At 43.9% G+C, this 14,080-nt stretch overlaps 5 non-coding genes across 5 annotated transcripts; 4 read left to right on the forward strand and 1 right to left on the reverse strand.

Moving 5' to 3' along the window:
- Positions 1–5,962: 5,962 nt before the first annotated feature.
- Positions 5,963–6,036, reverse strand: trnan-guu (transfer RNA asparagine (anticodon GUU)). Its single transcript has one exon. It is a non-coding gene; the product is annotated as a tRNA-Asn (tRNA).
- Positions 6,037–10,566: 4,530 nt separating this feature from the next.
- Positions 10,567–10,782, forward strand: LOC116683789 (small nucleolar RNA U3). The gene has a single exon (XR_004330705.1). It is a non-coding gene; the product is annotated as a small nucleolar RNA U3 (small nucleolar RNA).
- Positions 10,783–12,290: 1,508 nt separating this feature from the next.
- On the forward strand, positions 12,291–12,364 carry trnat-agu (transfer RNA threonine (anticodon AGU)). The gene has a single exon. It is a non-coding gene; the product is annotated as a tRNA-Thr (tRNA).
- Positions 12,365–13,094: 730 nt separating this feature from the next.
- Positions 13,095–13,167, forward strand: trnat-cgu (transfer RNA threonine (anticodon CGU)). The gene has a single exon. It is a non-coding gene; the product is annotated as a tRNA-Thr (tRNA).
- A 659-nt stretch (positions 13,168–13,826) lies between these two features.
- On the forward strand, positions 13,827–13,899 carry trnat-ugu (transfer RNA threonine (anticodon UGU)). The gene has a single exon. It is a non-coding gene; the product is annotated as a tRNA-Thr (tRNA).
- Positions 13,900–14,080: the final 181 nt, after the last annotated feature.

Raw genomic sequence — 14,080 nt, forward strand, 5'->3', positions numbered from 1 at the left:
CTGATTTAAAAACTATTTATATGACAGCATCGAGCTTCAGATTAATGGTGTCATGGTAACAAACAAACTGTATACAGAACAAGTTTTGCAACAATAAATACAGCAATGTGGGTGCAATTTAGTAAAATGTAATGAACAATAGTTTTCATACTCAATAATAAAACTTTCTTTTTTAACTTTTAATTTGTGTGGGTGGGGGGGGTGGCACGAAAGTTTCAGAAACTCAAAAAAAACTGGTTAGAGCCAGCAGGCAGTTTAATAAAAAACCACACAGACGGCAGAGATGCAACAGGAGTCCCATTCTACCATCACTATGTCTGAAAAATCCCCATGTTACCAGAAGTCTCCTGGTTGATAGGTACTAGTTCAAACTGAAGTATAAAACTGAAGCTGAAGAAACCCTAAATGTTAACGGAAAATCCCCGCAGACCTGAAGGGGAGAGAGCTGTTCGCTTCTCCGTGTCCTGTGTCTGAGTGAGCGGAGCTGCACACAGCAACAGAAAGAATTTGGTGTGTGTGTGGGAAGGGGCGCTGGGACTAGCCAATCACAGAATAGTGTAAGGGAGAGGCGTTGTGACTAGCCTATCACAGAACGGAGACACAGTCAGTGGAGACTTTCATTCAATCCGAGCACGGATATTGACTCGCATTACTCGTATGATACTTGTACTCGGCAAAAGTGCTTTATCCGTACCGGATACTCGTTTCAGCCGAATACTCGGCTCATCCCTACTTAATACTTTACTTTTTAATCAAAAACAAAGAAGCCTAAATGGTAAATTATTTACAGTATTAATGTCAAGGGTAGTTGGGAATTTATCGATTTCTACGTATTTTTCAGCAAACTGGAAACCAATGAAGTAGAAGCTGAGGCAGCTATTCAAAAACTTGCAGATGTTCAATTGCCCCTGAACGGACCCAAACCGCTCGACCAGGCTGCCAACCAGACGCTGGGCGACCAGGCTGCCAACCAGACGCTGGGCGACCAGGCTGCCAACCAGACGCTGGGCGACCAGGCTGCCAACCAGACGCTGGGCGACCAGGCTGCCAACCAGACGCTGGGCGCCAGGCTGCCAACCAGACGCTGGCGACCAGGCTGCCAACCAGACCTGGGGACCAGGCTGCCAACCAGACGCTGGGCGACCAGGCTGCAACCAGACGCTGGGCGACCAGGCTGCCAACCAGACGCTGGGCGACCAGGCTGCCAACCAGACGCTGGGCGACCAGGCTGCCAACCAGACGCTGGGCGACCAGGCTGCCAACCAGACGTGGGCGACCAGGCTGCCAACCAGACGCTGGGCGACCAGGCTGCCACCAGACCTGGGCGACCAGGCTGCCAACCAGACGCTGGTCGACCAGGCTGCCAACCAGACGCTGGGCGACCAGCTGCCAACCAGACGCTGGGCGACCAGGCTGCCAACCAGACGCTGGGCGACCAGGCTGCCAACCAGACGCTGGGCGACCAGGCTGCCAACCAGACGCTGGGCGCCAGGCTGCCAACCAGACCGCTGGGCGACCAGGCTGCCAACCAGACGCTGGGCGACCAGGCTGCCAACCAGACGCTGGGCGACCAGGCTGCCAACCAGACGCGTGGCGACCAGGCTGCCAACCAGACGCTGGGCGACCCAGGCTGCCACCAGACGCTGGGCGACCAGGCTGCCAACCAGACGCTGGGCGACCAGGCTGCCAACCAGACGCTGGGCGACCAGGCTGCCAACAGACGCTGGGCGCCAGGCTGCCAACCAGACGCTGGGCGACCAGGCCGCCAACCAGACGCTGGGCGACCAGGCCGCCAACCAGACGCTGGGCGACCAGGCCGCCAACCAGACGCTGGGCGACCAGGCCGCCAACCAGACGCTGGGCGACCAGGCCGCCAACCTGACGTGCCTTTGACATGTTTCTGCATGTACCTACTTATATACTACTTATACCTACTTTATAAACATTTTTATGCTTGAATTTTGGCAAAGGTAGGCACTGTCTACCCTGCCTACCCTGACTGCACGTCACTGCTCATCTGGGGATAAAAACCCTGCTGCCCCTTCCCCCCCATCCTGTTGGCTCAGAGCTCCACAGAAGTCCACAGGTACAACTTAGTTTTGCACCAAATGTATCGCAAGAAGTGTTGCAAAAGTCGAGGGTGCAGACTCGCCGCTGTGGAAAAGTGACTGAAGTGAAAAAAAAAATGAAATTAAGTACAAGTACAGAATTTTTTTCTACAAGCTCTGAAATCATATTCTCTAAGTGCTCACATCACATCTACGCGCTCTCACATTTGCACCATATTTACCTTCATATTCTTTGTTGAACTTTATTGCTTTACAAACACCAAAGCAAGTAAGCGCTGTGACTAACATTACTCTTCTGAAGTGATTTTGGAGAGGGACATCAGGTAGAAATACTCTGGTTGACTAGCATGACACCATTGTATTCATATAATAATCAATCCAGGCTGACGTGAATGAGAGTGACTGCATGTTGCTTCCTCTAAATTTCAGGTTGTGGTCGACTAGCGGGGTCAGCTCGATAGTTTGATAAACTGACCAGACCTGCATGCCTCTTGTTTCTTTGGGCTAGTTGTATTATCTTTAGCCTGGCTGGTAGCAGCTTTCTGCTTGTTTCTTTAAGCTAACTATTTTAGCTTTAGACCGGCTGGTAGCAGCTTTCTGCTTGTTTCTTTAAGCTAACTATATTAGCTTTAGCCTGGCTGGTAGCAGCTTTCTGCTTGTTTCTTTAAGCTAACTATATTAGCTTTAGACCGGCTGGTAGCAGCTTTCTGCTTGTTTCTTTAAGCTAACTATTTTAGCTTTAGCCTGGCTGGTAGCAGCTTTCTGCTTGTTTCTTTAGGCTAACTATATTAGCTTTAGACCGGCTGGTAGCAGCTTTCTGCTTGTTTCTTTAAGCTAACTATTTTAGCTTTAGCCTGGCTGGTAGCGCCTTTCTGCTTGTTTCTTTAAGCTAACTATTTTAGCTTTAGCCTGGCTGGTAGCAGCTTTCTGCTGGTTTCTTTAAGCTAACTATATTAGCTTTAGCCTGACTGGTTGCAGCTTTCTGCGGTGGGAAATGGCCGGGAGACGTTGTGATTATGTTGCATTAATCAGGGGGTTTAGTTTGTATTTGAGGAGAACATAAAACCCCAACTACTGTAGCGTCACTCACTACCCATCAAATACTATGACATCACTGTGTCAGAGGCAGCTGTTGCCAACGGTAGGCTACTTTTCTACACACGGAGAGCCTCACTTCCCATACCAAACCCCGTCGGACTAACGTCACATACTAGGGTGACCAGACGTCCCCGGTTTCCGGGGACAGTCCCCGATTTTGGCTACCTGTCCCCGGCTGGATCTGTCCCCGGAAATGTCCCCGGTTTTCACTGTGACTGAAAGACCCGAAATTGGAATGAAAGAAAGACAAAACTGACAAGAACGTAGCCGATAGTCGCACACCCTACACGCAGGCTCTAGACCGCCAGAGCCCGCGCTGCTCAGAGATGTTTTAGAAGCCGTGTTTTACGATGCTAAAATCACTGATTATTTACATGGAGTCTGGTGGGTTTAGCGAACGCAATTTCGCGGACTTTTATGTTTTAAAAAGGATCTTAATCTTTAACAGAAAGGTCGACCTCCTTAGAAATCCTTCCCATAATGTTGTCAGACACTTAGAATATTAATCTGAGTCTGTTAGCAGCTAAACAAGCACTTTTATGAACGTAAATACAAGCTGGACAATTATCCCATTAACTTACATTGCAGCGATCTCGTTTAATACTGCATCACTGTCAAAGGAAAATATGTCCTCAGTAGTTTTTGTTGTATCTGATTCTCAAGGAGCTGTTGCAGAAACAAGCCTTGAGCAGTAAAGCAAAAGCTGTCAGTAGTTCAGTAAACATTACAACATTATGAAATATTGAGACTTTCTATCTTGAAATATTAAGACTTTCTATCTTGAAATATTAGGACTTTCTATCTTGAAATATTAGGACTATAAGGACTTTCTATCTTGAAATATTAAGACTTTCTATCTTGAAATATTAGGACTATAAGGACTTTCTATCTTGAAACATTAGGACTTTCTATCTTGAAATATTAGGACTTTCTATCTTGAAATATTAGGACTATTAGGACTTTATATTTTGAAATATTAAGACTTTCTATCTTGAAATATTAAGACTTTCTATCTTGAAATATTAGGACTATAAGGACTTTCTATCTTGAAACATGAGGACTTTCTATCTTGAAATATTAGGACTTTCTATCTTGAAATATTAGGACTATTAGGACTTTATATTTTGAAATATTAAGACTTTCTATCTTGAAATATTAAGACTTTCTATCTTGAAATATTAGGACTATAAGGACTTTCTATCTTGAAACATTAGGACTTTCTATCTTGAAATATTAGGACTTTCTATCTTGAAATATTAGGACTATTAGGACTTTATATTTTGAAATATTAAGACTTTCTATCTTGAAATATTAAGACTTTCTATCTTGAAATATTAAGACTTTCTATCTTGAAATATTAGGACTTTTTATCTTGAAATATAATGATGAAATATAAGATTTTTTATCTTGAAATATTAGGACTTTCTATCTTGAGGTGTAGTGGAGTGGAGTAGGAAGTAGCAGCAGGGGGGGCTCCCCTAATAAGAACAGCTCTAGGTCTAGTGTCCCCGTTTTAAGTTTTACAAAAATAAAAACATTACTTGTTTTGGAAGTAAATACGCTTCTGAGCTGAAAATGTCCCAGGATTTTGTCTGAGAAATCTGGTCACCTTATCACATCCACACGTTGCCTACATGGCTACCTGTCTTAAAGGGGAACGGTCGGATGGTAATAATCATGTAAAGGAGAAACGGTGAAAGGTTACTTTTCTATCAAGCAGCAAAAAAGTATTAACGTCAACATCGTAACGTCCTGCAATGTGACTTTCGCGCATGCGCACATCGCGATGTCAATGCTAAAACACAATATTGTTCAGCCCTAACTGACGATATACTTCAGTAAGCTAGTTTACCACTTGTATCTTGGGTAATGCCACATGTAAGTATATCTTAGTTTATTTAGATACCCAACATAGGTTATACTACGTACACTGTATAACAATACATTACGTGTTTCTTTATTTCATCTTACATTTTTGCTAGCCTGTTGTGTAGTTATATTGTTTTTACAATTATCTTTGTTTAATATCTGTGACTCATTACTATCTAAGTAATGGTCATTGTGTTTTCTCCCAGTTTCACCCTTTGTTACTCAAATAAACATGTTACTAGGATCCCAGTCGCCAGTGCTTGATGGTGGAAGGTGTTAGTGCTGGTCAGATTGCACAGCGTTACGTGCGTGAAGGACAAGACATATTTCATGGTAAGTATTACTTCTGAAGCTCTAGCCAGGCGCCATTCCTCGCCTAAAACAATATGAGTCATTCAGTAAGTGAAAAGAAAACTCACATCTACAAAGATAAATTTGAAAGCTGTGACTCCCTGATGGTCTAGTGGCTAGGATTCAGCGCTCTCACCGCCGTGGCCGGGTTCGATTACCGGTCAGGGAATGGTCAGGACTTGAGAGACTCAGGTGTGATGTTTGAAAGAATAAGTTACTGGACTTAATTTTGATTTGTCAAATTCTTCCTCATTAGTTTAAATGAACTGACAACGTCAGTTATATGACTTACAGTTCTCAAAGATGCACACAATCTCAACTGGTTATCCTATTGACAGCTAGTCTCTTTTTCTTTCTCTCACTTTTTGTCTCTGTCTGGCCTTATGTATTTGATTGTATTACATCAAGTGACCTGCATACCAATGACCGTAAAGATAATATGTACAGTACATGGTTTTCAGAACTGTACCTTCAGATAAAGGTAACGCCACTTGGGTTATCTTTGGGCTGCTCTATATTCACCTGCAGAATGATATACCCTAGAGTTGGCTTACTCCAGATTATTAAGCAACAAACGTCCCTGGGTGGACTTGAACCACCATCCTTTCGGTTAACAGCCGACTGCGCTGACCTATTGCGCCACAGAGACTGCATATGTCTGATGTTTTTTTTTATTTCTGATTCTGATGTAGAGATGGGACAAACGACTCAAAGCATAATACTTCTTGCCGTGACATAACAAGAAACAGTAAAAAAAAGAGGTCGGCGAGATAGAGTTCAAGACCCTTTTTTCAGGACACCCAAACTTTGTCGCTCAATATGGCAGGAATTCTATGCATCCAGGGCCAAATGTTTTACCATTTCATCCACTACGGGCCCCTAAGGAACTTTACATGTGTGGACAATAAGATGCTCACAAAACGCTGCATTGGAATTGCGTTTCTCATGCATATTATAAACTGCTAAGTTCTTTATTCCCAATATCAACTCTTAGACATTAGTTCCAAATGAAAATACTAGTTGTCAGAAGTGGGATTTGAACCCACGCCTCCAGTGGAGACTGCGACCTGAACGCAGCGCCTTGGACCGCTCGGTCATCCTGACTGAGCCTAGCTTCAGTAGTAGAGCTTCAGTAGGACCTGTCTCAAAAATTATAATATAGTAAATTAAACACGTCATGATATAGGAGGTTCTCAGTCATGAGAACCTGCTATATCATGACATGTCTGACGGGGCGCTACCTATACCATCCAAAGACTGAGACTGCAGCAATATGTTCAATGCCCATATATGTTTAATGTATTCATATTTTCGTTATTTTCACAATGTTTATTCTTCTCATCGGGTAGGATTGCATTTTTCTATGGCGGCATATTCCCCTGGGCCTGGTGGTATCTGGCTGCACCAGAGCACCTGGGATGTCAGGCTTTAAATCCCCACCTCTGAAAAGTGCCGCTTCTTAGCCGGATTATGTCTGGCCATGTCATAAATAATAGAGGCGAGGCCTCAAAACTGAGAATATATTAGGGCGTGATATTTAAATTACAATTGTTTCTAGCCGCTGCATTTATCAATGTACGATCATTCTTACGCTCTGATTGGTGTGATACGAACGTTTCATGAATCTCACGTGAAGCCAGTCGTACGTTAGGTTGATAAATGAGGGCCATTAGCTCTAAGGATGTGCTTCAATACATAACTGAAGTGGACACTCTAATGAGTAGCACTATGGTGCAATCTGTTTACCTTGTCATAAGCTAAAGCCTTTTCCCAAGCTAAAAGAAAACAAGGCGCTCTTCTGCAAAAGCACAGCTGGGAGTGCTTGAGAGTCCTTTGAGGTGCAGCGTGATTTTAGGCTGAGATGCTTCGGGTGTGTTAAGGTGTGAGCCCAAATAGTCGTCGAACGACAAAGACAAGACAGCGATCAGGTGATAGAACCGGGGTATTGATGTCCCATCCATGCAACCGATGGATATGATCAAACCCTGTAAACAGCCCAACCACATCACTGGAAAGTCAGCATTACTACAGGATGCTGACAGGGTAGTGGATGTCAATTTTTTAATCTGCCTGATTCAATCCATCAACCTCTGGGTCAGAGGCCTCATGACACTCATGACACTTCCATTCCATCTGCTGAAAACCACCCCAGATGGGACTTGAACCCACAATCCCTGGCCAGTGCCTTATCCATTAGGCCACCGGGGCTTTACATCCTCAGAGCATCCCCATCACCAGTTCAGGAGAAATACATATACAGTTCAGGAGACGTAATGAAACAGTAACCTTGACCTTTGACCTCCAAAATCGAAATCAGTTCATCCGCGACTTCTAGTGGTTATGTATGCCAAATTTAAAGTGCTTCCCTCTAGGCGTCCAGAGATATTGCATTCACAAGAATCGGATGGACAGACATGAGGACACAGTCACCTTGACATTGAACCTTTGACTTCCAAAATCTCATCAATTGATTTGCGAGTTCAGATGAATGTTTTTGCAAACTTTGAAGGAACACAAACATGGGCGTTGTGATAAGATGGTGCTGTCTATCGTTGTTTCTGAGATCAACAATACCTTCTAAAGTTGAATAGCTGTTGCGTACCCGGTAATATTAGAGAAGAGCTCTCGATGCCACTGTAGGCGGACAATTTAGAAAATTAAGTTACTTTACACTTTAAACTGTTACATCTCCTCTGAATTACCATCTGCAAATTTCCAAGCCTCGTCCGCATGCCGACCACCATCTACAGGAGGTAAATCACTGGCTAGCTATGCAGGAGAACCTCATACCTTTTACCAGGTTCAGGTGGTTAATAGTTATGGTCAAATGAAGCTTCATTAAGCTTTCTGAACAATGTTCTTCATTTTCTGAACTTATTCACTCAGTAGTGTTTTATTATTGGTTGTGCATCTGTGATTGCCCTAGAGGTCTCTCAGTCCAGCACCTCTCCCGCTCATCTTTGATAGTTTTACACTGTCCAGCATAAATCACTGACACCATACCTCACACTCATCCATGCATACACCATGCATACATGTATGCAACCTTTGCACACAGTCTTTTGTCCTGGCCTTTTCATGGGGTCATGACAAAGCATCTAGGGTCAATTTTAGCCTTTGTGTGAGTACATATGTCTCCACATACATTGTTTTTATTAAGATTGACGACCAAATTGTTAGTTTTTCTGAGATTTTCCCAACCATTGCAATATCTTTTGTTGCCTCGTTGGTGCAGTAGGCAGCGCGTCAGTCTCATAATCTGAAGGTCGTGAGTTCAACCCTCACACGGGGCAGGTGTTTTAAAAAAACTAAAAAACACTACTGCTGCTAAAAATACAGTGACAGGTGGTTGAACACAAGCACATGAATGGAATTTGTCATTCTTTGGTTATTTCTGAGAGTGATACAATGAAAGGAATTATTAAAGAGTGGTAGCAAACCAATGAAAAGGGTATAGACCATAAATGGTACGTCCTTGGACACTACTATCCAAGCAGGGAGATGAGTACAGAGATGGGGTGCTAGCAAGATGGATGTAGGTTGCCCATTGTCATTTAGAGTACCAGCAACATTGTTATGATACAAACCTGCTTGAAAAACAGCTGCAATTCTTTTAAAGAAACTGCACATGGAACACACATGATATGACAGTGTCTGAAGAGTTAAGGCATGTCAAACAGACAATTCATCTAGCAGAATGTGCAACTCTACGCCTGAACAGGGACTTGAACCCTGGACCCTCAGATTAAAAGTCTGATGCTCTACCGACTGAGCTACCAGGCTTCAAAAGCAAGTGACTGTGGAAAAAAACCATCTGCTGAACTACAGATTAAAGTGCAAGTAAATGAAGACCATTGAGCTGTTGCCATGATCACAGTCTTCTGGACAGCAGGAGGGTAGACCATAATTTGCACAATGCAACACCAAATGTTATTGCACAAACTGGTTGAAAATGGCCAAAAAGGTTAATTAAAAAGCTCAAAGTCACAGCTCATCATGGCGACTAGCGACTGTGAACATCCAGCAAACCTGCATGACAGATACAATAGCGAGCACTTCATACATATCACACAATCAAGCTGTTGCCTTACCAGGGACTTAAGCTGTGGTATTCTTTTTCGCTGAAAACGTTGATAACTAATGCAATTTTATGGCTCCAGACAAATAAACTTTACTGCTAGTTGGTACAATAAAACAACTCTCCCTCTTGATCAGCTTCCTCTGACGGAAAAAAATCCACCAGATGACTTGCCATCCAAGCAGGGAGATCAGCACAGAGATTTGGGTGCCATCAAGATGGATGTAGGTGCCCATTGATCATTTAGAGATAGCACCCGCATTGTTATGATGCAAACCTGCATAAAAAACAGTCACATTTCTTTTTAAAGACTTGTGCATGTTACTTAAATGATACAGTGTCTGAAAGTGTTAAGGATTGCCAAAGTGTACAATTTATCATGGCATCAAGCAAAATGTGCAACTGCACGCCTGAACAGGGACTTGAACCCTGGACCCTCAGAATAAAAGTCTGATGCTCTACCGACTGAGCTACCAATGCTTCTAAAAAGAGGGCTGTGGGAAAAAGAAGTGCGTTATTGCTTCCTAAACCCAACCGTCCCATTGTTGTCCCGTGTCATGGTTAACACAAATATGCCCGTTTCGTTATTTCGTTAATATTTGGCTGCTGGCTTTTCCTCCTCTTCCTCATCCCAGTCAGTCGCCGTAGTTCTAGTGCCAGGCTGAGACTTCGCTCCCCAGTGTGACGTCATCGCCGAATTGACTTAATAAACCAGCGAATACTAAAATTACCAAAAACTGACTTTTAACATTATTTGGAGACATTAAAAAAATGATATAAATACATATCTTGAGTGCTTTTTGTACCCAATAATCAACAGTGGTGGTTAACCCGCAACATTCTGAGACCAATTAATGCAAAGAAAGGACTGGAGCATTTATTGGAGAGAATAAGTAGGCTGACACTGAAGTATTGAGACAACAGTGACTGAAAATCTAATTCAATCTACATATCGGTCTTCTTAAAGATCTAAATAGATTTTCTCACCTCAGAGTCATCTGGAGCACGTAACGATTAGCTTCTGTCCCTCTGAACCCTGAGTGACAATCACCCTGCAGTGAATGAGATGCAGTTCCCCCCCCCCCCCCCCCCCGACTAACCAAGACTATACTTTCAGGGATCATTTCTAGAGTTTCTGACTTGGGGAATGTGTTTCTAAAGTGTTTGGTCTCGCTGACCACGATGCTGAGTCGTGATATTCCTTTCTGAGCGTGAGGCTGACAGAGAGTAATGATTCACTTCATATGTTCTCTGTCATTGATGATTGTTCTTTGCTTCTTTATGGAGTATTGAAGAAGGGAATATGTTCAGAGTGGTAGTAGCAGGTATGTGGAAACTAACACGTGTGAAAGTAATAAAACATACTAAGCTTTCTATTTAACTGAAGTTATAGTCAGTCTTGAAGAATGTCCAGTCCATGCTGGACAAGGTTACTTGAAAGGGTTAACACCTACTTTCTTGACTTTGTAATGCCTTATGTCCGGTGTAAAAACGTAAACTGAGTTAAGCCATAATTCATTTTATTTCTACCTTTGCTTTTCCTACTTGACATGTCAAAAAGGTACATTGTTTGAAAGCCCATCTCTACACATCCATGTTCCACTCCACAGGTGTTTCCACTTAACTAATCAGACTGTATGGCCTTTACAAGCTCAGCTTGATTGACATGTATTAAAGGGTTGGAACGGTACACTGAAGTCCCGGTGGACGGGATGGCATGTTGGAACGAGGTTTGCGTACATACAGCAAATACTTGAAGCCAGGTTACTCTACGAGTGGATACGGGGCATTGAAGGTGATGTGGAAATCCTGATTGATTCACTGATTTTTTGGCCCTATTTGTATTTGGATCTAAAGGCTGTTAACCACTGTAGGGAGGAGACGTTGGACAGTTTTTTTTGTCTCGTTCCAGTGATTGGCATGTCTGGGTGATGGCGTTGGATATGCGTTAGCATGTGGATGTATTTCCACTCACGTACCAACACGCCGACCCACAGTCCTCGTTTTATCCACCACTTCTCACCTGTACTACTGGAACTGACTGGGAAACCAAAGTTTCCGTGGGTCGCCACTACTCGCCGTAGGAGAGGCTGCTCTTCCTTAGTGCTGCTGGCTCTGACTCATATGAAGGGAAATATGAGGCCGAAGGTGAGAGCTTGCAGAACAAAAAAATCTGAACTTATATGTTTAAATTATAGCCGATAGATATCAGAGGTCCACCCATTACCTTAATTTTATGCGTTGTACTTTTCCCTTGCCGGGTGAGTTAGGGAAACTGTTACAGCATAGCAGAGTTTTCTGTCCACCTCCACACGCGTAGTCTTCTCTTCAAGCAGACTTACTGCCTCCTGGTCTTGTCTTGACCTGGTTACCACTTTCTCATTTTTGTGTGGCAGCACATCCAGCTGCAAGAGATTCTCAACAATCTGGAAGAGCTCCATGTTGGAAGGAACAGTGGACGTCAGAAGGTACTGTTGCGGCCGTAGCTGTTGCTCCACGATCCGTGCTGGGCTCTGAAACGTTCCCCCCCAGTCTGGTTCGAATGGTGAGTGTTCCATCTGGTGGACCGAGCTTCACTGGCTCTATGGGGGTGAGATGTGGATGATCAGCACCAATGGGAAGGAGTGGGCTGGCGTTCTCAAACTGCTGAAGGGAGAGACCTGCCAGGTACTTCTACCTCTTCTGCAGACTGACTGGATAGGATTGATCCGCCAAGCCTAGGCAAGCTAACCCGTTACTCCGATTACTGCCAGTCAGTATACTGTATGTTTAGCTTATACAAGGTAAAAGACAAATTAAGACTTAACAGGGTAGCTACTTGTGGAGGTGCTGTGGCTTAGTTGGTTAAAGTGCCTGTCTAGTAAACAGGAGATCCTGGGTTCAAATCCCAGCAGCACCTTGTTGTTGGAGAGATTACCTCTTTTGGCGTGTCATCATCAACCCAATCCCTGTGAAAGTACCCTGGTAGCAAATAAAAATTGCATGTTACATTTACTCAGAAACACCAATAACATGCCCAAAAGGTGTTCTATTTGCCTGATAACTAATGAAATTAATTAATAAATGCGCTACTTTGGCTCCATTACAGTTCTGTGTCAGTCAACTGCTCCATTTCACTCACCTCTGAGTCAGACTTAATGCCCCGCCCACAACAACATCTGATTAGCAGGCAACTTAAAAACAAGTACAAGTAATCTCTGCAACAACAAGGTGTTGCTGGGATTTGAACCCAGGAACTTCTGCTGACTAGACAGGCACTTCAACCAACTAAGCCACAGCACCTCTGGGGATGAACACGGATGCATGGCCATTATGGAGGTACTCGGTTTAAACAACTGAGGTGGTTGGGTCATCTGGTAAGGATGCCTCCTGGGGGCCTTCGTAGAGAGCTGGTCCAGGCACGTCCAGCTGGGAGGAGGCCTCGGGGAAGACCCAGGACTAGGTGGAGAAAGTACATCTCCAACCTGGCCTGGGAACGCCTCGGGATCCCCCAGTCGGAGCTGGTTTATGTGGCTCGGCAAAGGGCAGTTTGGGGTCCCCTGCTGGAGCTGCTGGACAAAGATGGATGGATGGAGGGAACCCTTTTCACTAGCTCATTGTATTCTTGCAAGACGGACTTCGCTGCAGGAGGCGCTGTAGCTTAGCGGTTAAAGCGCCTGTCTCGTAAACAGGAGATCCTGGGTCCAAATCCCAGCAGTGCCTGGTCATCATGGTATGAAGCGTTACCACATGGTTGCTGATACTTAACGTGTGCAACCCAGTTATTGCCTGATTTTTTTAGATCACTAAAGTGACATGTGATGTTGTATTGTACCCTAACATTACATGTGTCCATGTAAAGCGAATAAAAGCCTTTTATTGGAGGTGTTTTTGCAACTTTAGTGTGAAGATTATAAAGGTTTTATTATCATGAATTTCAGTCTTACCTTGGAAGCTTAGGGCTCCTGCACACTGCCTGCGTGGCGTGAGCGTGTCAGCTGAGGTTAGAATGCCTACCGTATTGGTCAATACTGTTAACATGGGAGAAATAAAAACAGACACGCCACACAGCAAACACTATGTTGACTGTTGAGGAGGACTAAATTAGGACTGTGTTTTAAGCTTTCCATGGCTTTCCATGAGAAATGGCATGATGGGAAAGGGTCTCTCATCTCTCAAGGTCCTTGCATAAGACTTCTGTTGTTCTCGGTAGGCCTGCCTATCAACAGTGAGTCCTGAGGCGTCGCTCAAGGACACGTTCAGCTGTTTTCATTTGCCGGAGTTTGTAGGGGTCCCCTACTGGAGCTGCTGGACAATGATGGATGGAAGCAACCCTGTTCATTAGCTCATTGTATTCTTGCAAGACAGGCTTATCTGTAGAAGGCGCTGTAGCTTAGTGGTTAAAGCGCATGTCTTGTAAACAGGAGATCCTGGGTCCAAATCCCAACAGTGCCTAGTTATCACTTAATGAAGATCCTGGGTCCAAATCCCAGCAATGTCTCATTGTCAGTTAATATTTATGTTATCTGCACTACAAAGTGTATATATTTGTTATTTATTTTTGCTAAAGTGCTTAACAACCGTAATTAATTTTGCCCAGTTATGGCCTGTTGATGGGCAATACATATCTAAAGGG

This window comes from Etheostoma spectabile, unplaced genomic scaffold (genome assembly GCF_008692095.1).
Source record: "Etheostoma spectabile isolate EspeVRDwgs_2016 unplaced genomic scaffold, UIUC_Espe_1.0 scaffold00019112, whole genome shotgun sequence".
NCBI lineage: Eukaryota > Metazoa > Chordata > Actinopteri > Perciformes > Percidae > Etheostoma > Etheostoma spectabile.